This window comes from Ptychodera flava, assembly GCF_041260155.1.
Source record: "Ptychodera flava strain L36383 chromosome 3 unlocalized genomic scaffold, AS_Pfla_20210202 Scaffold_25__1_contigs__length_14229661_pilon, whole genome shotgun sequence".
In the NCBI taxonomy this organism is placed as follows: Eukaryota; Metazoa; Hemichordata; class Enteropneusta; family Ptychoderidae; genus Ptychodera; species Ptychodera flava.
Window position 1 is genome coordinate 6,547,999 of NW_027248279.1, and position 26,172 is coordinate 6,574,170.

Consider the following 26,172-nt stretch of genomic DNA (forward strand, 5'->3'; position numbering starts at 1 on the left):
GACGCTGTAAGAACCGTTGGTGTGATCGATAATCCTCCCAGTAGTTGACTTTTTCTGTTTCGTGCTAGACATGACGGCAAAAAAGAAGTCACCACCAACAGGACAATCTTCATCGTCACCAGAACTATGTATCATTACATGAACGAAGTCACCTCTGGAAAAAGATGGCGCTTATTCCATTCCCTTCTGCTGTAAATCTAAAAAACGTTGAAGAGGGAAAACAAACGGGAGGATATTATCTTTCATTTTCACATATTCCTCGTGTCATCAAGACGACGATCAATCATGCATGTTCGGATGATTTGTTATCGATGTTACCAATCGCTACAGCATGATCACTTATAAAGTTCATGTTATTCCTCCATATCTTATCCAGTCTATATCTTCGTGTTCCTATTATACTGATTAGTCCTAAGTGTTCACTTATTGTTGTTGTCGTTGTTGCTATTGTTGTTGATGTTGTTGTTGTCGTTGTTGTTTTTGTTCTGCTCCTTGTTGTGTCATAATCAATTGGCATCAATAGCTGAATATTTACATGAACAAAATCGCAATTGGCAATTTAATTTAATACATAACGAATACGTAATAGTACGTTCGTTCGTCATGTAATTTTTACAAGCTTGCACATATGAAATAACTTTCATACGGAATATGCAAGCATCACTCGTCGATTACAGGCCCTTATGACAAAATAAAAATGACCAACAGCAAGTATGTAATCGTAACGTTTACGTACCTCATGCTTTCTGCTGATGTTAGACAAAGACTGGTCGTGTGAGTTATGAAAGTTTATTATTTTTAGAGTAATCTGTCGAGTTATCCTTTTGGTCAAAATTTTCACTTGCAACAAGTTCATCGTGAAGCGTTGCGATTTCATTATGGCACTGTTGAACTAAACCGTCGGTGAGAGTTGATGTTGGTTGGGTGAACAAAGACTGAAGAAAAAAAAATCATGCAAATGAATCTGACTAATGCAATGTATGATAATATATGACAACTCTAGAAATGCACTACATTTTTGACTTGTGATGGCTTTTCATATTAACTCTTAGCCTCAGCTGAATTTTACAATTAAGATATTGAATATGTTTCCAATATCTATCTACATTTCACTTATAAACACTTTAAAAGAAACTCCTTTAATCAGAAGAAGATTGCTGTGTACATCTTCAACGAGTACACGAAATCGTTTTTCTGATGATATCTTACGCCCTCTGTCTGCACAGTCTGACAGAGTTGTTAGATATTTTTCTGCGATATAAATGATTATGAAATTTTAACGCTGTAATCAAATACGTTCATGCTCTACAATATGGCGGTTACTACAAGGTCACATTATGCAAGCTATAATTATCAGTTCAAAAACAGTATTCATTTTGTACTTGTGTGTATTTTTTGTGTGTTTTTTTTTCAGTTTCTACCTTCGTTTGCGATGAGGGCGCTATCAATTTCTATGTCTTCGTCTCGTGTATATTATGCTTGTGTTGAGATTCAACATGCCACGCAAACTGTACATATGTAGTAACTTTATTCACAGAATTGCAAATTTGGAAACGAATAAGCAAATTATTGTGGACTATGAAATACTTATTTATTACACTAAGTAAAAAGCCCAAGTAGGGGCAATTAATATAAGTAAATGAATTAAATTAAATAAATTAATAAATACTTAACATTTAATTGACATTTCATGATGACGGACACATACCATTTCTTGAATAAGAGCTCCAAGCACCATGCCTAAGACCAGTGTGAATACTATTGATGCCTTACACCATGATAAAATCCAATGCTGCTTTTTATGTTGTGTCGACATACTGTCTGTGGTAGAACTTTGATTATAATTCACGGCTGCACGGAAAGAAATAACATGTAATGTAAAAATCTTGATCTGAAATTAAGTTTACGTTCCACACCCGGATTTTTATTGAGCGACTACAACATTGTCTTTCCTGTCGTAAAATTTCATTTTTTTATGGCACATTTGATCCCATAAGCTGAAAATAAGGGTGGCAAAACACAATGAATATACACTAAACTTGATGAAACGACCTTTAAATTATCGATATATTATGATGTTGCATAGTGGATCTTACCAAAAATATATGTCCGAGGCAAATGCACTCGTGTTTACACTATACTGACTTAATATAGCGTCCTTAACATTCCATTTTTCCTTGTGATGTCAACTTTAGCAACCCTTTTGGATACAAAGGAAACGCTAGTACGCACCTCGAAATTGAAAGGCTTATAATTTAGCCTAAACTTTCTGTAAGAACACGATTGAAACAAATGTGGGGTAATTCGGGAGTGAAGTCATGTTGGTTAAATCTCCAAATGTAGGCTCATCTGCTTTTAAAATTTCTTTACTTACAATGCATTTGTGCATTTGTTTCTATACATAATTTGCAATATGGCAACTTTCAGCTGTAGGGCATCTAACATTTTGAGAATGTTTTACTATATTAAGATCTAAATTCTCCCACATTAGTTCAAAAACATTCCCTTTCGAAATAAAGAATATAAATTAGGGGTCTCCGTTCAAAATCAAACCAAAACTTTGTCGTCGATTGTGAATAGCTCAAAGTAGAATGATATTCCCAAATAATTTCCAGCAGTTCTTGTTTTAGTTAATCGGGAAAGACATCCATCCAGGCTATGGTGCCTAGGAAAAACAAACGAGTTAAAAGAAAATTTGTCACGGTATGTTTAATGAAGATCAAGAAAGAACATGGAGGTGTTTACTGAAACAGAACTAGGCGTACAAGGCCACCATCGCAAAGGATATAGACATGTTAACGAAATGTTCAGTTTGGACGTACCTGCGAAATGGTGCCAGCATGTGACTTTTAAGCAAGTAGGTTAATTTCCTGTTGTTTTCTAGCTAAAAGAACGTGTGGTTCGCGCCATGTTACGTCGTTTATCTTGCGTTGTCCTTTATAAATTGTAAATCTGCATAAAAAGGAATTTTCATTCAGAGCACAACATTGACTGTTGAAAGGGGTCAGTGGTCCGAGTTCAATGCTACTGCCTTTTGTTACTCAACCTGTTATAGCCCGCGATAAGTCGGCAAGGCCCGGTTGCGAAGAACCAAGGGCTTTCGCGTTTCAAATTACGTTCTCCAATGGCCATAAGCGAATATCGAACTGTAGTTGAACATGAAGTAGTCCATTCCAAGTGTATAAACCACATTTTCCTCTTATTAGTATTCTTATTCATCTGCGAAACCGAATAAAATCAAGTTTTTCGGTTAATCTACGGCGATGAACGACAACCAAGACGTGGTTCTAACATGTACACCCGAGGAATGTATGGCACATTTGATCCCATAAGCTTAAAATACTGGTGGCAAATACACAATGAATATACACTTAACTTGACGAAACGACCTTTAAATTATCGATCTATTATGATGTTGCATAGTGGATGTATTCAACATAGCGTTAAACCTATGACCATTTTAAATTTAAGGCAGCTGAACATGAAGTAGTCCATTCCAAGTGTATAAACCACATTTTTCCTCTTATTAGTATTCTTATTCATCTGCGAAACCGAATAAAATCAAGAAAGATTACCAACCAGATACCGGATAAACGTATTTGTTTAACTGACCTCATTTGGCATTGAAACAGTCACGGTTCAGTTGCGATCAGCCAAACAAACTTGAAAGAGTTTTTTCGTTATTGATGTCTTCCCCATTCAAACTTGAAAGAGTTTCTTTTGTTGTCTTCCGTATTCATGAACATTCTAAAATACTGCCAGGCCTCATGTAATATTGTCAGCATTGCTGTTGTACTTGTTGTAAAGACGCCAGTACTACCAGATGTACAGCTGTTTTTTACTCTTCTTGAAATTTGCACTCTATTTTTTTCTTAAATGTCAATCGTAAGTTCGTGTTCTACTTCATGACCATGTTGAAAGATCCGCTTCTAATTTTATATAAACGGGGCATGTATGTGTAAAATGCTCGATATTGCTTACATTTTAACTTTAGTCCGGACCTTAATTCACTTCATCAACAAAAAAGGCGGTGTACACTGTACTGCCTGAGTTGATAAGCTCAAGACAGTGTATTTTAACACACTTTAGGCTGCATTCACAAACACCACTGCAGTGGCCATGGCGGGGAATATTGAAAATGTTAAGTGTATATCGGGGGCACTTCAATGAATTTTGGAAATTTAAGGGGAATCGGAAAAAACTGTCTCTGATTCATATGATATATGTGCTAGGATTGTCAATGTCAGCAGACGTTTCGCTAATTTTTGGCTGGTTTTGTTTCGTGTATCCGCTGTAGTTCCTTTTTCTACTCCCTGTAGTGTGATGAAAAGTCCGGCACAGCCACATAGGTACAGTCAGCATTGAATTCAAATTGAATTCAAGTTCAGACTGCAATTTATTTGTCATCAATAACAATGATTACGTTCTTAGCACATAATAAATATTGCAAGTTTGTTGAGAAAAATATGCAATAGTTTTCATGTAGACTATATATACCATGAGAAGTGAAACACTAATTTGGGTGAAATTCAAATATCATATTTATTGTCCGCATCTGAACTTTCAAACATCGTTTTGAATAAAGTACTCTGGTATCAATTATCAAACACTTACTAAAGCACAGATTTAATTACTTTAGCATTGAAAAAACTCATAGTTTTCTCATAGACTTCAATGTATAATGAATTAACGTTTTCGGCAAATTTCCAAAATCAGATTTCTTGTACAAATATGCACATGTTACCACCTTCACTTAATTAAGTACAAATATGTCAATAATCTGGAATCTATATATGCATAAATATAGTGGATCACATTTTCGGAGAAGTTTTAAAATAAAATTTCTTGTACACATATGCACTTGTAACCACTTAGTAACGATCAAGTACATATATATCAATTATCAGCGCCTATCAAAAACAGACATTGCTGGTTGAATATTCGAAAAAATGTCCATAGTTTTCTCATAGACTACCATGTATAGTGTATCTACAGTATCGATGAAATCCAAATATCATTTTTTGTACACATATGCACTTGTTATCTGCCACTTCAAGCAAGGTACATTTACATGACTTATCGACAACTATAATTTGTAATTTGTGTTTGTGAGAAATGTTAATATTTTGCGAAATAGACTTCGATATATAATGATATATATTTTTTGGACGAAGCACTATATTGGCCACATTTTGCTTTCTTTGCCTTAAAGCAAGTCAGAAGGGGGAACTTGAACGCATTGTGAGTTTGTGGGGTGGGATAGGGCACTTGAAAAATCTGAAAACAAAAATAGTGAAACAGTTATCAAACACTACCGTCCCTTTAATGTTAGCACGCCTGTGGGCCTGTCGACCAAATAATTCGGTGACGATTGACTAGCAAAATCAAATCCGCTGAATGGTAGCCTGTGTGAATATGGAGATAAAATTTGGTTTGTCCTTGGCTCCATTTACATTCACATATAATTGTGAATGACGAAACACCATAACGCCACAGCAGAGCATATCTAATCTTTGAATGAGCGAACGCCATGGCCGAGCTCCTTGACATGCACTATTTGTTTGATACAATCTTTTGAACATCTTTTGATTTTCCGAGTATAGGCATACAGTGCCTCGGTCGTCTCGGGTCTTCTCGTCTCTGTATAGGCGCACGACAAATTTTAAAATCAATTATCTGAATTTTTAATGTTGAAACATGCATTTTATTAACAAATGTGCAAACGGAAATCGTGCGGCCAGATTTTGAGGCATACAGTGAACAGTGCCAATCAGTGTAGTGAACGGCTGTGGCCGTTTAGCTCTGCTGTTACTTATACACTCGGCGAATTTTAAAACCACTTGTCTGTAATTGAATGGTGAAACATGCATTATATTAATAAGTGTGCAAACAGAAATCATGCGGACAGCTTTTGAGACATACTGTGAGCAGCGCCCAGAACACGGCAGTTGCAGCGCTCGGCTGTCTTGTACACATTACTCTACAAGGCATTCGATATGTTGTTCTGGGCATTCAGCTTGTTGTGCTAGGCATTTACAACTTGTTGCCGGAGTATGATAGAGCATGCGCATACTGTAATAAAACCATAAATTCTTAGACTGTTTGACTCGAGACTGAATAAATAAATACTCATTATATACCCGAGCATTGTACCTTTGATCTGTCGGGAAGGCCTATGTCGGTTATAGGAAGTGTAGTGCAGCCGCTTTATGAATTCATTATATAAAAAAAAATTCCGACCAGTGAAAGGGCCGCATGAGGGGAAAGCCAAGAGGGTTTGACCGGTTAAGAAGGGCTTGACTACGCAGTTTCTGCGTAGTGAAGCTTCATTACGTATTCATGGTGACCCCTGGCCAGCTGTCAATAACTTTGGGGGCTTTTGTCTTTTGGCCTGCTTTGCATATGCGTCGTTGGACACGACCTGCCAATCACCCAGGTAGTCAATTAAACTATTAATTGACTGTTTACCGACCCAATTAACACTATCCAGCAGTATCAGTCATATTTTAATCGCGTGGCCCGGGTGGGCACAACGTAGGAACGCGTGTATTTCTATGTGTACGTTTCACTTGTGGTGTTGTTTGTACCATCGTGCGTTTGAAGTCCTTGTTTCACCTACAGCATTACCTTCATTACCTTACTATTAATGTTCAGTATCATTGCACCGAGTTCTGCCCATGGTGAAAAACACCTGTTTTGCCTACTAATTACTGCCCGTCGCTGCCCGTCCTGAATGTAGCCTATCTATAGCTACAGTAATCACATAAATCATTTATCACGTTTGATATATACTCCTAAATTGTAAGTTTGATCAAAATCGAGACCACATTCAAGGGCTATGCAGACTGTCCATGTACGCACACACAGTGACAAGAAGGCGGCAAACATACTCACCAAGCACATCGAATCGGCGAAAAAGAAGCATAAAAAAGCTAGGCTCATCGCCAAAACAAACGCGCCAAGCGCTAACAAAAACCCATACCAAGCGGCCCTTTTCAGGGCCACCAAATACTCCAAAAAGAGAACTACACAAAAATACGATAAAATGACGATAGAACACACAATCACTTAAAGAAATAACAAAAATCGTACACATAACAAACAACTGAAACACAACATTAAATACAAAATAAACAATCACGGCAACGCAACAGAAAAAAAGGCCGTGGAAATAAATCAGCTTTTTCCAAAGAAAAGCCGACAACAACATGAAATTCAACAACAACCTATCATCGCTCAAACTATGAAACTCCGAAAAATAGTACTAGGCAAAAGCCTTAAAATTCATTCGGACACCAACAAAACCAAAAAGAATAAAACCACCTCAGGATTTCAACAAATAAAGTCGTATAATGTGACTACGCTACATCGTGAGACACAAACAATCGCAACACCAATTCAAAGAAAAGTCAAATTGGACTCCACGAACAACAAAAAAACAAAAACTTGAAAGCTATCTGAAGCTTCTAAACTCGCACTTCTAGAGATACCCTTTCAAACAAGGAAACAAAACATGTCGCGTGCCAAAAGAATCGCGATAAACCAGCTTGCAAACAATGGACAAATTTTGGGAAAATAACCCTTCGACAAGGGTCGGTTTTTCGTTATGGTCAACAAATGATTACGTACTCGAATGCGAAAGGCAATTACGTAACACTCAGTATTATACACAACAAGCCAGAACAAACGTAAACAAAGTAAACGAACTATTAATTAAAATGTACGAGAACAAGCACATCAACCAGGATACTTGTAAGTATCTTGATCCAATAAACATAAATTCGTACCCCGCAGTGGTACTTATTGCCTAAAAATTCACAAACCTCCGCAAAAATCTAAAAGACACACCAGTCAAAACAAAATTTACCGAAGTAAAGAAATATAGAACAAACAAACCGAACCACCAAACGGACTCACAACGTGACCAAAATTAATATACTTGCCTCGCTAATCGGAAAGCAAGACCACTAAAATGCATTAAAATAAATTTTCACAAACACAAACTAAGGAAAGAATCTACACTGCGACTGATGAGAAACCACACTCGGGTTTCGAAACGCGAGCGTCAAAGGGCGACTCTATCAACTTTTGTAACAACATAGGTCCGGCTGCGTCTCGCCATAAGCTTTCCCCACACAAACAAAACATTACCGTACACACTAATCCAAACTTCTCTACAAATATCCAAAGCGAAACAAACATTTCATTAACACAAACAATTGGATAAGAATGTAGGAACACATTTTCAAAACGAATCAAACACAAACTCGACACAAAACATTTAGGATAGTTAGGTGGGGAGCCTGTTTTACATTTTTTACATCTCGCTATACTGTCTATGATTCTAAAAATAAAGTCATCTGCCACTTTTCTGTATACGCGGTTTGGCAAAACTCATCTCTTCAATAGAAAGTCGGGCGATTTCATGGTTCTTTGGGGCACTTAAGTGTACGTCGAGCTTAAGGAATGTAGTTACATTCGCGATGTTTTTATTCGAAAATTATTTATTTCTTCAAGGGCAAATGCGCATAATTTATGCTGTTGGAAATACTGGCCTCTCATAAACAAGACAATAAACTCAATATATGTGCATCTTTACTTATATTGTCAAAGTACCACCGACACCCACAAAAAACCAAATGGTTCAGTCCAGGTATTTGCAACTCTGCCATCCGACTGGTCAACAGGAAATCAACCATAGGTGTCTTTTGGCACGCGTATACGCCAGTCACCTAGGCGACGGTAATCTGCACCACTTATCACCATCGGGAAGGTACTCCTCCCCATATACCACTGGCGATCCCACCCTCAAGGCACTGCGTCATTCGACCAAGCATTGTTATTGTAATTTCCTGCATAAAATTAACAGCGAGGTCAACCGGTCAAAACGTCTTGGCATTTTCTGGCATGGTGACTTTTCTTGATTCAGAGTTAGGTTTGCATGATTCACAACTTTGGTCGAATTCTACCCAGGAAACTTGGACAGTGAGGCATTGTCCAAAATTACGGTAGAATGTATTCCTACCTTAAAAGGCTGGCAAACTTCAAAACGCAGGCCTAGTCGTGCCTTGCCGAACTCAATCTGATTAAAATCCGATGACAAAATGGGTCGGTATTACGATCTTTTTTATCTGCGGCAGCACCCTCAGTGAGAGGAGTACCTCAGGAAAAAGTCCCTTAAGGCTGCATTCACATCGGGGGACTCCAAAAAAAGTGCTCAGATTTTTTCAAATACCCCCTTAAAAACTCACACTGCAGTTGTGTTCTAATCCGCCCCTTCTGACTTGCTATAATTTTGAAATCCCCCCCCCCATTTAAAGGAAGGAAAATGTGGCCGATATAGCAATTCGTCCAATGTTATCCAATCATAATACATTGGGGTCTATTGGGCAAACAATTGGCATTTTCCCATAAAACAAGCCAGATATCTACTATACATTTATGTGTGTGTGATAATTCATTTATCTGGCCACAGTCCATGCTCCGGCTATCGCTTAGAAAACTGAGATACAAAGTGCTCCTTGAGTTCGTCGCTAGACTATCATAAGATGACGAACGTGGCTTTAAGACACGTTTTATAGTGTCAGTGCAACAGACTTAACTTTTTTGTGAATAAGTTTAAGAGAATCCAACAAAAATTTAATTACTGATTAAATTAGCTGAGTGGAGAAGTAAAGTCTTGCTGGCACTTTGATTTGAAAACCGGACCCTAGGTCACTGACAGGGTGAACGAAAGTGGGTCAGAGCGTCAGTGCCATACCCAGGCTAAGCCATACTGAAAGTCAACAAGGGTGATGAGTGAATGAACAAGAAGCCCTTATTGTAAGACCAAATTCGATAGACGGCTGAGTACTTTCCTACTAAAATTCACGTGATTTTTAGACAGAAGCTGAGTATTGTCTATCTCTGATAATACGAGATAAGTAGTACAAAAATAAGGCAAATTAAAGCTGCAAGCAGCACTCGCGAGGCCCAAGCAGTTGCCATGGTTGAAAGTACTCACCTGATGATACTATGTGCAAAAGTTGAGTTTTAAATGGCCTTACTGTTCTTATGAAAACCAATGAAAACCAATGAAAAACCAATATGTATGAAAACCAATATGACCACCATATCACATGACATTGTACATTTGATGCTAACAAAACTAAGGATGAAACAAGCAAAATGTCAGTTCAATGGTGCCAGATCCAAATGCATTTCGCAAACTTGATAGTACTCTTACAATTGACGACATACGTAAAATTTCAATTCAAAAGGTTTGTTGGTTCTGGAGTTTCAGATTTAAATAGATTAAACTGGATTCTGTTGAAAATCCAATATGGCGGCCAAGGTCATGAGACCGCTATCAATTTTATTAACAAACTGTTAAGAACAAGGACCATGATTTCTATACACACAATTTCAAATTGACCAGACGCCTAGATCATAAGAGAGAAAGTCGTTTAGGATCTCATAAATCCAAAATGGCCGCAAGGTCAAGTGACTAACTAAAATTCAAGGGTTAGGTTCACCACTTCTTATTGGCCCTGATCACTGTGCCAAGATTGGGAAATGTACATGCAGCAGTTTCCAAGATCTAAACTGGCAAAGAATTGACGGAAAAGAAGAAAGAAGAAGGAAGAAGGAAAACCACGATGAAACCAATAGGGCCCAGCCGATAGGCTTGGGCCCCTAATTAATGTTGGGTAGTGAAAAAGAGAATATAAAAACATCTCTTTTTGTAACATGTTTAACTTGTTAGGACATCAGGACATCAGCAAACTTTCTGAAATACAGACACCATGTGAGCAGATTTGTATCATAAAAATGTACAATATCAAATTGTCCGCACATCCTCGAGTTCAGTGGGACAAATGTAGGATATATAAAGTCGCACCTCCTCCTATATAACATCAGGGAATATGTGAATAAAAGTTTGCAGGGCACGAGGGATTAAGAACCCATAAATCATAATCCATAAAACATAATCCATTCTTCATCGAATATCTCCTTTAATTGTTCATTCATGTGGTGCAGCCTCCATTCGCTGTTATAAGTACGATACTGCCAAGATGGCTGTTCCCTCCCGTGCCCCCCCCCCCAGACAGCAACCACGCCATCTTTGTAACGTTGTTTGAAACGAAGGAGAGCCAATTTGATGCAACATAACTTTTCAGAAAAGGTCTCTAGTGTCAAAAAGGTGTGGTGCTCCCAAGGTCTGACAACGATGAGATAGCTATAGTCTACCAGGTCGTCTATGATGTCTCCAGCAAAGGTAAAGTCTTCAAGCCTCTTTTACTATGCGTTCCTGCCACCTATTAAAAGAACGCCATGATATTTGGTTCGTGTATCACGTATCCCTAAATTTTGCCACAATAATTACCCTCTTTCGATTTGACGTTGCTGATAGCCGTCATGTTTATTTACGGTAACTCGAGTCTACAAAGAGGTACATATGTTTTTATTTCCAAGACAAGATTTGATTTTTTGACGTCGACTTCTCTGTTTAACAGATTGTATGATGCCAATAGCCATACCCATGTCCAAGGAACGTTAATTCGACAAAATTTGAAGAACAATTTGGGAGTTGGTTGATGGATGTAGTTTGAACATCTTCTGCAGACAAAATAACAAACTGAATAATAAATAAATTTGCATGAAGTCGTGTACATTGCAGTGTGTTTCTCAAAAGACAAAGTAAACGGTCGGCCAAATCTTTGACGATCAAAGCGCTCCAGTTGCTTTCTGCTAAATTATTTAACTCGCTTTTTTTCGTCTTCAGTAAACCTTTAAGACTTACTGGGCCTATAAGAGTAATTCTCTTGTTTTCTGGATTACAAAAACGAGACAGCACACGCCAACAGAAGTTACAATGGATGGTTTGTCTTGATGGCACCGTTTGAAGTCACTGGCTGGTGCCATTTCTGAAATGAGACTGCAATACAGAGTTAAACCTATAGAATAATCTCAAGCAAAGGGAAGATTTCCAAGAAAACTTATGTTTGTGTGTGTTTTTTGTTGTTTTTTTTGTCTTGGACCCCCTGAAAATGTGTTCTATATGTACGTATAAATCCATTCAAGGCTGAACTGCTTAAGCCTTCTTGATCTGAATCAGTGAGTGACCTCGCTGGGTTGAGGGTTGGTTATCTCAAAAAGACAACTCCCATTGAGCTTGTTTTACTTCCAATACGCCCTTAAAAGTCGTTAACTGAGTTGACTCGACCAAACTTTAAGCGATAAAGTATTTTCCATCAACTGTTATGGCATATTGATATTTATGTTCTCATACTGGCGATCACAACGATTGTTTTGCAAAAGCTATTTGTTGAGGTACTCACCATGAACAAGCGTTTTCATAGGCGTTCCTGCAACACGTACTGTGCCCAACAAAAGACAGTCATGACAATTTTATAACTTTAGGCATTCTCCATTTTATTATCTATTCTGATACATGAGCAACCTAAGTAAAGAGTTTACTGCTGTACAGGCTGGATCACATCCTTAGTATTTTTTACTATAATCTTTAACTTCGTGTTTTCCATACCCATTGTGAACTTTTGCAGCTGCCCTGCCCTGTGGCGAAAAAAGTTGTCGATTTCCCCTGCCCGGGAGAAAATTCCCTTTAAAATTCATCATTCCCCTGCAGACATGAAGCTCCCCTGTCTGATGATGAAAAAACCTTTGGATTTCCCCTGCACTGGAAATAAAATTTCTCCTTAAACTTAACATTCGCCTGCTTCCCCTTGAAATTAACATTCCTCTGCAGACATATACTGTAGTGGCCTTCTATTTGGTTTCCATCCCGAATGATATGATGTACTTGCCCTTGGTCCCCCTCCCTGAAAACACCATACACATATTTAATTTTATAAATAAGTCAGCTTCCCCTGTCTCCGTTTTACAAGCAACTTCCCCTCTTCTCGTTCCTCCAAATCCAGGTCTCGAGGCCAATCAACCGATATCGCCCGAGCCCGACAAAAACACCAAAATATGCTCTCTGCAGCTAAAAATTTGTCCCCTACCCAAGCAAAGTTAAAATTTCATCTGCCCTCAAAAAATTGCTCCAGGAATAGCTTTTTGAGGAATAGCTCCGTTTGCTGCACCTCGAAAAAGACTCTTGGTGACATGAAGTCATCGCCAATGAGATACTTATGTTTCTCTACCCAGACTGAGTCGTTGCCAAGCTCCACACGGACATTGTAGCGCGGCTTGGATAATTATAAGCTAAATAGGGAGTCTGACCAATAGTCACACCAATTTCAGCAGCAGGCAAACTAAATATTTCGGACTTAATTGGTTTTCTTTCAGTCCTACACTGACACGTTTGCTCAACCGAAACATTTAGAGGACAATGTGCAATGTCACCTGCAGCAGAGATTGATGGGGCGCGTGGTAAGGGACTATCCTCATGCCTGTAGCTACATCACAATTATACGTTCCGCTCTACAATCACTCTGAGGAGATCGAGTCGTTGCCTAATATTTTGGAATTACTCGCAGAAAAGTAAGATCATCACGAGTACATTCATCACCTATGTTGCTCTTAACTATTCTATCGCCACGCAAATCTTTCATACTGTATGGCAGTTAAATAAACAGAACTCAGTCTCTATTCAAATCAGTCTGTAATGAAAAACATAATTTGAATTCATTTTTGACTTAAAATTCTCGTCAACAAGTCATTTCAGAGGTCAGGTTTTGCTGGTACACAATGAAATAGTGATTCAGACATTTTGGTACTTATGTTACCATCAATAATTAACAAGGTGTGTATATGATTTAGTTCCGTTTAGTTCCGTTGGAAGTAACAGGCACCACCTGACCGAGCAGCCCTGTTCTTTTTTCATGATTGTCTGCATTTTAATTTCAAACGAATATCTTGATATCGCGCTTACCTATACAGTTATGTTAGCTTTTTACGACATGTTTACAATGGTTTCTGAGTAAATCTGAAGGTAGACATAACAAAGAGGGGAGCAACTGAATCAATAACGCACAGATCAAGAACTCCGTTGCAACCAGCATAGAATCAAACTGAACATTACTTGTTCATGCAAGGTGGGCCCTTCATTACATGCCTCGTATATCGAACTTATATCGAACGCTCCATAGGAGCATAACTGGTAAATGGTAACTCGTCGATGACGTGCGGGCCGCATAGTCATCATTGGACTTAAAGTGAACCGGAACTATTTTCAACTTGACAACTTTATGATGTAAAAATGTTTACATTTCATTTTTTGCATAGAAAATCCGGTTTTAAGACAATTTTGCAGAAAAGAAATTGATAAACCGCATAACAGTAGTTTAAATATATAAATACGCCATTCGATGATGAAAATAGTTCCATTTTTAATGGATTTTCATCTAAGATGGAAATAAAGAATTCGAATATCATTTGCCAATAAACCTAAATGTTTTTAATGAAAAATGTGTAAGAAAAGCATGTAATAAAACCTTAAGTAGCCCAAACGAGGGATATGTACCCTTGGGGCAGGAGACCATTTGCCCTCCTTACGTCGGGCAAATTGTCACCTCCCTTGGGCACATAGCCCATATGTTTGGGCTATAGGCCTAATATATATCATTCATCTGTCGGACGTTTTGAGCCCCGACTAATGATTCATAATCCCACCGACCCTTTCGAATAAGAATCATGCAAAGCGGATATAAATACATGTGATTCATTATGTGCCGTACTTGGTAGCCATACACGAAATATCGCAAACAGCAACTTTAAATGTCAAATTAAGACCTACAAGTGTAGTACAAGTGAAATAGCCGCAAGGTCGCCAACAAGGTTACTTCAACAATACTATTATTACTGAGTGGGCCAATTAAAGTTTTTATAGGTATAAATCTCTCTGAAAGAAATTCAAATTAATGCAGGCCTTAACATATGCTGCTATACTTCGTGGGTCCTCAGTGAGATTCTATCAAAAACAAGGGAGTAAAATACTTTATTTTACGAACGTTAATGTTGTTGGCTTATTATGAAATTCAACTGGGATATTTTTATCATTTATTCCTCATGAAATTTGACTCTTGATATCTGAAGTAAACTTTCAAAAGGTGTATCATAAGCCCATGCCAGTAATATTCCTTGTGAATTTAACTGAAATGTATCACCCATGTCGGTGAACTTCGAGATATCCGTGTTAAACATCACAAATCTTGGAGAGTTCTTGAATGACACTCATGTTGATAGGACATTAGAACAGGCAATATTCGGAATTAAGCCCTTGCAATCGATATATACCATTATATGCACTAAATGTGAACGTATCCCTTTAAACCTGATTAAAAAATGGTCACTTCCATTGACATGGACGCATTTCGAGCCATCGTGTATATTAATTTTACTTTTCGCCATGCTTTTAAGGTTCTGAGGTATTAACTATCAATTGTGACATTGGACAATGCGTTGATTAGCGTAGTTGACAGACAAAACATGTTCGGCGATCTATATTTTTATCGTTTGAGTTATGCACATCATTTTATGGAAGGAGCAGTTATGTGTTCCAGAGGACAAATGTAGGATAGATATAATCGCACTTCCTCCCTTATGACATCATGAGGCATGTGAATGACTATTTTGCCCGGATACGAACGATTTAGATCCCAAGAATCGTAAAACATAATCCACTCTTCATTGAATGTCTCCTTTAATTGTTCATTGATTTGGTATAAACCTCCAGTCGCTGTTATATATACGATACTGCCATGATGGTTGTTCCCTCACGTGGGCCCCCTTGACAGCAACCACGCTATGTGGGCAACGTTGCTTGAAACGAAAGAGAGCCATTTTGATATAGTGTAATTTTTCAGCAAAGGTTTCTGGCGTCCAAATGTGAAGTGTGCCCATAGACTGACGACGACAAGCTGGTTGCAGTCGGTCAGGTCGTCTATCATGTCACCAGCAAAAATGGAATCTGCAATTCTGTATCTACTTCGCGTTACGGGAAGAGCTTCAAAGAAGAATTTGATAGTTATGTTTGGATCCTGTTTTCCGTATCCACGAATGTGGCCAAGGTATTTTGGCTCCTTTGGTTTTACGTTCCTGTACTGTGTGTCCCACATTGTTTTCGTAGCATTTATTTGGAGTAGCTGACATATCTCTTCGAACCATTGTCTCAGCGTCGAATCTCCCAAAAAGTAAAATGTTCTTATTTGCGAGACAAGATTTGACCTTTGTGACATCAATCTTCTGTGTCCTACAATGCGCTGGATGCCAAGTTCCATTGAACCAATGTCCTTGAAATGTTTTATCGACAGTCTCTGAAGAACAATGCGGGAGTTGCTCGGTGACTCTATTTCGATCATTTTCTAATGAAAAACCGAATGTATCAGCATAAATGATCAAGAAACAGCGGACTTTCAAAATATTATGACACAGCTATGGTAAGCATGATAAATGAAAATATGAAATCAATACTTTGAGGACAGCTAAATTGTGAATTACCTTGAAAAGGTTCGTAAGAATGTTGTGTTCTCTCTCTCTCTCTCTCTCTCTCTCTCTCTCTCTCTCTCTCTCTCTCTCTCTCTCTCTCTCTCTCTCTCTCTCTCTTCTCTCTCTCTCTCTCTCTCTCTCTCTCTCTCTCTATATATATATATATATATATTTATCTGGCAAAAATATGTTGACATAATTTCTTCAAATTACTCACCAAAAATAATAATTTTCTTCGGAGTTTCTGCGACAGCTTTTGATTCTCTACCAAATAAAAAGAAAAAAATATTTGTATAAAAATAAAATATTTGTATATTAGAGTAAACAAAACCAACATTGCATTTTGGTAGCTTCTATTTTCCACATTCTTAAATGAACACAACCAATTCAACGAGCATTCCTATTGGTCTCGACAACTATACAAAGTTTATCCACAAAATATCTTTTTAATTAAAGCAATAATAAATGTCCCTGCAGTGAGGAAACGATATAGTACAAATTGTGATTGGTTCTTACCGGCAAGACGGTTACATGAAGTTTAGATTTAGACAAAATGTAATGTTCTCAACATCGAACAATACGTGTTGCATGAGTCGATGGAGTGGTACCATTGTATGCGTAGAACGATTTACCTTTTCCATGCTAATACTAAGTGTTTAGACCATACTTACTTCTCAAATAGATGTTTATGTTTACTCGCGACATCGACTGCTGTTTTAGAAGGAAATACGGCCACAAGATGGTGAAAGCTGGAACAAGATTGATTCGGCGGTTTATCACAAAGCAGTAAACTTCTTCCAAGACCTGTTTTGGACCTGTATTCACACTTATTTTCCCAAGTTCCTTCGCGATGCAACCAGCACATGGTATGGCTGCTCTTAGCACCTGTCCCAAAATAGCCTTGCCAAGCAGTTTTGTCCTCTAGCGGTATGAACTCTCGCTCTAAGCAACGAACAGCCTCTCTTGTGTGGGTCAAGGAAATAACTATCGTTGACTGGGCCGACACACTTTGCAACAAATGTGACAAAGTATGTGCCGTTACCCAAGTCCTCAACATGGCCTGGTACACTACACTTCCCGTAATTCTTGTTGGTCAGCAGAGCTTTCCAGAAATCACCGCCATGCACACGTTGGCGTCCGTTGACGTCCTTTGCATCAAGCCGAAGTTTAATAACGTCCCCATAGTGAATTACTGTAAGGTTACTTATCGGAGTTAGCAGTGTTCTCGACGCATCTGTAACGTTCATACTACCTAGCTCACCGTTTGTACTATTCCAATATGGCGGCAGCATCGACATCACGCTAGGAACCACCAACGTCTTCTTGAGTTAGTTAATATAGGCACTGATAATTTTCCATAAACGTTTACAACATGATATACCTTCAGAAAAAGGGAAGTATAACGTATATAACGATTGTCGACATGGCAGAGACTTTGATAAAATAAAAAACACACATTGTGTATAACATAAACACAATTAATTTTGATTCAATCAATCCTTTTAATTTTGATTTAATCAAAAAAAAAAGAAAAAAATCTGTATAGCAAATTCACTGATACCGATTGCTAGACTATCAATGGCTTTTGATATATGCCAAGGAAGAATTAAAAATGTTTCTTGGTGTTTTGTCTTACATAAGCTTTGGCCAGACTACTACAAACTAAAAGTATGAATTGCATTGGGTAAGCTTAACAGACTTTTAAACAATGTTTAACACATGCACTCATCTTGATATATGATACGAAAAATTCAATCGAAAATTATTTTCAAATGGAAACATTCTAACTGGTTACAACTAGATGAATAATTCGTATGATTTCTTCATAAGACTTTTAGCTAGCTTTCTGTTTAAAATACTGCCTAAAGCGAGACTGACTGTTGCCTCTCTACATGTATATACAGCCTGTGCATGACTGGTGCCCTTGAATTTAAAGCGTTGCTTTCAGTACATGGTGCAATGTTGTGTGGTCACTTGCAAAGTAAATCATTTAAGCTCTAAAAATTCATTTTGCTGGTGACACAACCTTTGTTCTGCAGTTCAGCTTTAATAAGCTGTTCACTCATATTCTTACCGTAATGCACAGCAGCATCGAACCAAGTGCTAGTATCAAGTATAGGCGTTTTATATTCATCGTTGTGATTACTTCTCAACTGCTCGGTGGTTTCTTTCCTCTCATTCAGAAAGTCTTTGTACAACAATCACCTTGCACTCTGTGGATTTAGATCGGTAATGCGAGAGCGTCGTCTTTGAACTCAGACCACTCACTCATTAGCATATACCGTTGTCATGGTGCCCACTCTTTTGATTAACATAAAATGGCCAGGCTGTCGTATAGTTAACACATGCGTGAAAGATGTACCTCACCCAAAAAATTACAATGCACGACAAATAATACCAACCATCTACAGTGAAAAGCATGTCATCGTTCGTGAACTCGACGTGCACGGTGCAAAGTCATTGATGCTTTCAAGGCCAAAACGTCTTTCTAAAGAAATTAACGACTTTCCTTTCATCACTGAAGAATGCAAACATTGGTGTTTTTGGCACAGTGCAAAGTCATTGATGCTTTCAAGGCCAAAACGTCTTTCTAAAGAAATTAACGACTTTCCTTTAATGACTGAAGAATGCAAACATGGGTGTTTTACTGTCTCACTGAGAGTTCAAAAACTTTGAAGCACTCCTTATGTGCTAAATAAGGCCTTTATTATATGGGCGTAACTGTGGTTATCATTATTATTATTATTATTAGACTTTATTTAAACTCGATAAACTGTTGAGCCTGGGCTCTTCTCACACAGAGTCGAGTATAACAACATTTACAATATTTACATTACAAAATAATTCAGGAAGAAAACTGGTTGGCTAGTGTATTGCCCTGGCGTAAAGAAAAGGCCTTTTGTTTCGGCCTAAGATTTATAACTCGTTATCCGAAAAAAATATCTCTTCGTTGAGTCAATACGGCCGAACGAAATGTTTGAAGTTGCCTTCATATAACAAACGACACAGCCTACGCGAACTGGTCACGATGTCCATCAATCTGATTAAAATCAGATGTAGGGTACGGCAACGTCTACTTACGTGTACGTGGTATTCTCTTGCTGTCGCCTCTCACTACAAGAGAATACCGCGTACGCGCAAGTAGACGTCGCCGTACTCTTACATCTGATTTTAATCAGATTGGTTGTCCATACGAAGTGTGAAGGTGTTTTTGCATTGTTTCGTTTTTCATGCTTTTCTACAAACAGGGCATTCATTCAGTGTATTTGTGACATTTTACGATATCTCTTGACGAGGCTGTTTTGTTTCAATAGTATTAAGTATGCTAAATATCGATGACAAACTTAGTATCACCCAAACGAACATTAGATCTCGATTATACGTCTACATAGTGTCACACAGAACGTTGGTCTTTATATTCAAGGAAACCCAAAGAGAAAAATGCAATCTTAATGATCTTGATGAAGTAATCTGAAAAGGTAGCCAGTCAAAGAGACGCCTGTCGACCACATGACCTTAAAAGAGGTCAATTCGCGTCGCACGATTAAGTCGTACTTTCTTTGTAAAGGCCAACTTCAAAAAAGAAGTGAGGATAAACAAGGGAGTATATCCAATCCGTGATCTTGTTCAGAATAAAGTCGAACTGACAGGCAGTAAATCAATCTCGTGATATATTTTGTATAGTTCAATGTTTAGAATGGTACAGCGGGCTCATTAAACTGAGGGCGTCCAGACCTTATTCAGTATACCTTGTATAATGATTATTATTTGACGTTAAATATCGGACATATTGTTTTATTTAATTACGATTGTAAAAATTTAAAATCGATGGTATGGTGTTTATGACTAACTTGTACTGCAAGCAAATACGCTTTTCTTTCTCATTGATACACAAACGACATTAAACAAGCAATGGAATTTAATAGTCTAGAGCGCCTATGTGAGACAATATAACTGCTGCAGTTTTTGATGAATCTTATACAATTCTGGTCCTCTAAATGTATTATACATGTACGAGTTGCTACCGGAGTTCATTTTACGTGTGGCGTAATGGCAATTACACTGTGCCCTTTGGTTGAATAGTTGTTCACTGCTGCGTGTTTGCCGTGCTTAACTTGTTGTTTGCCTTTAAACGGTCGTTTGTCAGGTCGTATTGACGTCGGTGTTCTGCTTTCTGCAATCAGAGATGCACTTTCGACGGCCGGACTCGCTCAACCATGTTTCTGCATTTCCAGAACAATGGACTTTTCAGCTCATACAAACTGTTTCGACTTTCAGTATTAGTTTAAACATATCATATGACAAAAGAATATTTGCACTGCCAGTCTGTTTAAATGTTATCCTAGTTTCAGTGCCTACTCGTTGACTATCTCTTTCAACATGTTGAATAAATGTTTTGTTTCCGTAGAGTTCAGTCTTTGAAACGAATGTTTCACTACGTTTTTTTACCTATAGCTGTCACGTGGCGGCGTAGGACATCTTTATTGTAGCAATCTCAGTAAGTTGTCCTACTCAGGGCAGGGAATAAATTTGATTGATGATTTCTAATAAATTTTCTCAAATTTTAGTTCAGGGTTACATCCCATGGGCAGATATCTTTACGTGTGAACAGAACTATAAATTTTAGAGCTATAGAGCCTGGTGAAAAGCTGATAAGGTTCTGTTATCTTAGCGAAATGTCTGAGAATTAAGGCACTATATGAGGATTAGGGGCATAAAACAAAGCTATGAGAGATGTGTTAAGAATAACTTTGTAAAATATAATGCCCTAGGTTTGTATTTTCTTTTCTGTTACTTATAAGACTGCTTATACGTCTACGGTATTTTAAAGCCGTAGATGTGGTCGCTCGATACAAAGTTCTGATAAACAGTATCATTATTTGAGAGTAAGGTTTCCACAAAGGTCAACACGGTGACTTTGTTATGTCGTTATTTCTCAGCAACAGCAGTAAAGTAGCTGTGTCTTTGTAAAGCATTTTCGAACACCTTATTAGCATACAAACAGTCCGTGTGGGCCCACAAATTTATTGTTGATCTCAACACTATTTTATATGCAGGAGACCATAGGAATCTCCGAAAACTTCTTAAGGTTTTTATCGATTCCATAAAACTCGAAATTAAGAGCGATGTCACATAATAGACTGTCGAGGTGAAGGTGATATATTTCTAGTGATGTTATAAAAACAGTAATTCCACTTTAATGAACATTTTTTCCGCCACATTACTTTGAAATCAATACTTTATGAGAACCAATACATTCTGATTTTTAAGATCAGATGCCGTACGGTGACTTGATAAGATAATTGACGAGCCTGGCATGAACTGTAAATGCTGCAGGTTATCACGGCAATCATTCCAGCTCTGAAAGAACCGATTTGCCTTTAAGTTGGTAGTTATGTTTAATATATGCTAAGTTTCTTAACGTATCGAAGTATCGAGCTCAAGGCAATAAATCACAAATGAATTGATTCTGGCCATACACCGATCAGCGTTTGAAATTAACGTTAGTCTTGCTTTCCGAGGCCAACTATTTTCCGGACCCGAAGGATCGAGAGTTTTGACATGCAAGCTGCTCCGTGTGACCGATCCAAAATATATACAGGGTAATTTCTGTACCCCACTATTCTCATAACTTATCAGTTTTATAAATAAATATACGTTATTTTCCAAATCCCATTTTCCTGCATTTAATGCTGAAAGCATCGTGCCAAACAGTGGACATGGTTAGTTCATGGCGCGAGAGTTCTTTAACTTTCACCCTGTATCAGCACAACGTATGCTCAAACACTGAGAGGCACCTTTGTTTAATTTTATGCGCCTTTTTTTACTTTTACGTCATCAAAATTTTTTACATCTGATTAACCCTCCCAATTAATTATGTCCAACTTAAGTATAGTATGGAGATTCCAAGACGGAGACATGGCGACGTCCCACCGCTGCCATCAATGTGATATGACCAGGGCTATTATGATGGTGTTGACGGTCACTTGGTAGTGTTTAGGGGCCGGCAAGGCTGGTATTCCGATGTAAGGAAGACTTGAGGCAGCAAGTACTATAATTTAAAGATACCACTTTATTGCACTATACGTCAGGGTACTGTACAATAATAAGAGGTAAGCTGGAGAGACACTGACCGGTATACACGTGTGCCAAGACAGATATATATGTCCTGGTGAGTAATAAAGACAGCAGTGAACTCATGAATAATAATGCTATGGCACCATGTCACATTCGTAAATCACGACAAAAAGTGAAAAATTACGAAAAATAATGAAAGTACAATAGGGATTTACAAACGTTTTGGTTAATTTTAAGGGATGACATTCGTATGATTATGAATTCAAAGGAAATGCTCAGCCATATACATGTCTCGTCAAGAAATATTGTTATTCCCTTTCGTACCCAGTCGATGCATCGGGGTTCTTGGACAAGGCGTTTTGACTTTGAACAGAGCTTAAATGAGCGTGCGCAAAGAGGTTTCAAGATTCCAGTTTCCAATGCTGTAATACTTAAACGGTTTAAGTAGTTTCAACACACCCAAACATTGTCACATGCTCTCATGAGCGGGCAATGACGAGGGATAGGGGATGCAGGCAGCTGCAAAATGCTAAAGATGGATAGTGTCCTGGGCTTGGAAAGAAACTGGGGGTGAAATGGCTACTAATGTACTGACAAAGGGAATAAGAAAACCACCGAGACGAGAACAAAGACAATTGAACCATGCTTTAGACCATTGTTGGATAAAATATATGGCAAGGAAGGTTTTTTGTAGAAGCGACACTCTAAAAGGTCAGCTGTAACAATAAGTCAGTCGATCATAGATTTGTCGCATTGACAAATCGCTGATTAGTTTTTTCAGTGAGTTTATAAAGTTTAAATAAATCTTGTTAAAAACCTTAGGAAATATTATGAATAATCTGAGTTTTCTATGATGCTGTATGAACATTGCTGTCTATTGAATAAAGAACAGGGTCAGGGGTCAATTTATTCACCATCATTATGAATTAAAGATCCGAACGACGTCGAAAAAGGTTTTGACTAATAAACAATTTTAGTTTTTGGGACGGACCGTTTTCATAAATGTTCTTTAGTTTTACAGTGCTCCCGGTCCTTCTGACCGTTAGCTGTTTATCCTTAATTTCGAACGATCAGTATACAAATGCGAGATCACCAAAAACATTCCTGTAGAATTAAATAAAGGCATTTGCAGATAATGAAGGTGACCAAGTCATAAAAAAGGTGTTGTCTGTAAACACAGCAAAACATCTGATGCAAACGAAGGGGTATGCGACGATTGCTCTTGACATAAATTCAAATTACATCGACACGAAATAATCCCATTGCTTCACCTAATTACTCTGGTTAAACAAAGTAAATTACAATATCATACAATACATTGCTGCAGAGCATTGGAAATGTTTATGGTAGTGTTTAAAGGCAAGGTATATCTGTTCAACATCGCCGGTCTCTGTTGCCAATTGCGCTGCCTGTAGGAAATAATCAGACATCAATGAATAAAATTTAGAATGTTGATATATTGTTCACTATTGATAGAAAGCTCGAATAATATTAAATCGTGTGAACTTCAAGCTTCTCTTTTTAAGCTGTATTGTTATAGTCAGTCATGTAAATTAAAAATGGCTGAATGCTAAAAAACATCAATTGCAATACATCCCTTAATGTTACAAAAGACATGGCTTGATTAATGATTACTGATAAGACACCATGCACTAAATTAGCCTGCAAGGAAATCTTGATAATATAAGGTTATTCACAAACTACCGTGATTCATGTCCGAGTACATCGTGTAGCGGAGGTATTGTCCGAGATGCGTAGCGTTGGGGACAATACCGAAGCGTACGATGTACGAGGACATAAATCCCGTTTTTTTTAGGAATAATGTGATTATTATAGAACTTTTTAGCCCAATTTTACAAGGAGAAAGTCAAAATTAAAGCATTTTCGGGATGCCCGTCGCGCATTGCAGTGAGCGATCGCGAGCAGACAGGGAACGCGTTCAGCGCGTACGCTAAGCGCACAGAACGAAATTTCAAGCCGTGCTGCGTAGTGCACGTGGTAGAAATTGTAGGTAAGCAGCATAATTTCACTGAAATTCAAAGGTTTTGGATTGACCACTATAAATTTCGCTAACTACTGAATGTCCAGAAATTTACTTTTTGTTAAAAATTTAAGATAATCCCTGCTTTCCCCCGCGTTGACGTAAGGTGTTTTTAGGTCAAAGGTCAGATAGCGTCCAATAACACTTGAAGTTATTGTACTCCCCGTCAAAGTTATTGGACTCTGATACCTCTGATACCTCTGATACGGAAAGTTACTGTACGACGAAACTCCATAGGTTACAGACGCAGGTGTATAATAACATATAATAATGCATTTGAAAGAAAGTAAGGTCATGTCGCTATGTTATCTACTGTAGACTGAGATTACTTACACAACGAAGTGTCCTTTCCCATATTTAAAAAAGTGGTGACAATCACTGCCTAAACAAGTATATACAGAAAATTGCACTGATTTGCACGACTGTGTCAGCATCAACGTTGCAACGAATTACGTTTGCATGCAATCAGTCTCATGCCATTGGCATATCAAGTGTGTTAAGACATTAGTCGCTGTACCAAACATACTTGAATTAACAAAATCGTATCATTTATATCGTCGGAATTGATTGAAAGTTGGTCAGTCTGTTCCTTTTGTTACAGAATGTCTGTATGCATGTCACTGACTGAAAAAAACCTACAAAGATTCGTCAAACTCGCACATTTTAATTATACAATTTCTTCTTTCTTAATATTCAAAATCAGCAATTATCACTCATCATAAGAGACAAAGTACACGTAATAAAGTTATTTAACATGTCTAAATAATATTTAAAATTTCCGTGAAATGAATACCCTGCTTGATTTTTAAGGTTTTGAAGGAAAATATTGTTAAACAGTAATTATTTTGAAACAGTAATGCTGTTTTACATAAAATTACCGTTTACTTTGAATAATGTTTAGTCTAGCAGTTGATATTTTATTATTTTCAATGTGTGAATTTGGCGGGATAATAGTGTGTGTTAGTCACGTGTCTCGGTCTAATTCTCGAAGTCTGCATATGTGCTGAGTCAATTTTCAAGCGATCTAGATACAAACTTGTTAAAATTGATCCCGAGTTACCCTGAAATGTTACAAGTCCGAGACCCTTACCTTAAAATACATGCAGCACGCCATCGTATTTGCGATTTTTAAGATAACCTTTTATCGATCAAAGAAGATAAACAATCCTCAAATTCAAAAATGCCCTTCATCACTTGACTAATGGAGTATAAACGTAACAGACCTTCCACCCAGATTTAAAAGGTCACAAGCTACTTTGAAAATTGTTTTTTGTTATGTATATTTGTCATCAAATCAGAACGTTCGAATAAACAATATTATTTTAACATCAAGAAAATTAATAGTTTATGCTACATAATTAAATGGAGGATTACAATTGCAATAAGTATACAATATAAATAACACTATTACGATAATTAAAGTCAACATATCTACACAGACGAAGTGATTAAAATGTAAAATTCTGCTACTCTGTTCGTATGGTTGTGGATTGAGTGTACTTAAGCAGACATTCTAACTGAAAACGTGAGAACTACATGAAACCATAACAAAGGGGGCTAATTACTCCTTTGGTCCAATTTTCCAGCACAGACAAACATGATAGACTTTCGTTTTGTCAGAT

General features: G+C 37.7%; 1 protein-coding gene and 2 long non-coding RNA genes across 3 annotated transcripts in view; 1 reads left to right on the forward strand and 2 right to left on the reverse strand.

Annotated features, from left to right (window-relative positions):
* LOC139125229 (uncharacterized) overlaps positions 1-26,172 on the forward strand; it is a 496,067-nt gene that overhangs the window by 382,769 nt on the left and 87,126 nt on the right. The window lies entirely within an intron of this gene.
* On the reverse strand, positions 755-3,131 carry LOC139125233 (uncharacterized). Its single transcript, XR_011550162.1, has 3 exons — positions 2,823-3,131; positions 1,709-1,851; positions 755-935 (listed from the first exon to the last, which is right to left on the reverse strand). It is a non-coding gene; the product is annotated as an uncharacterized lncRNA (long non-coding RNA).
* Positions 16,143-17,420, reverse strand: LOC139125534 (uncharacterized). The gene is made up of 3 exons (XR_011550265.1): positions 17,103-17,420; positions 16,649-16,695; positions 16,143-16,307 (listed from the first exon to the last, which is right to left on the reverse strand). It is a non-coding gene; the product is annotated as an uncharacterized lncRNA (long non-coding RNA).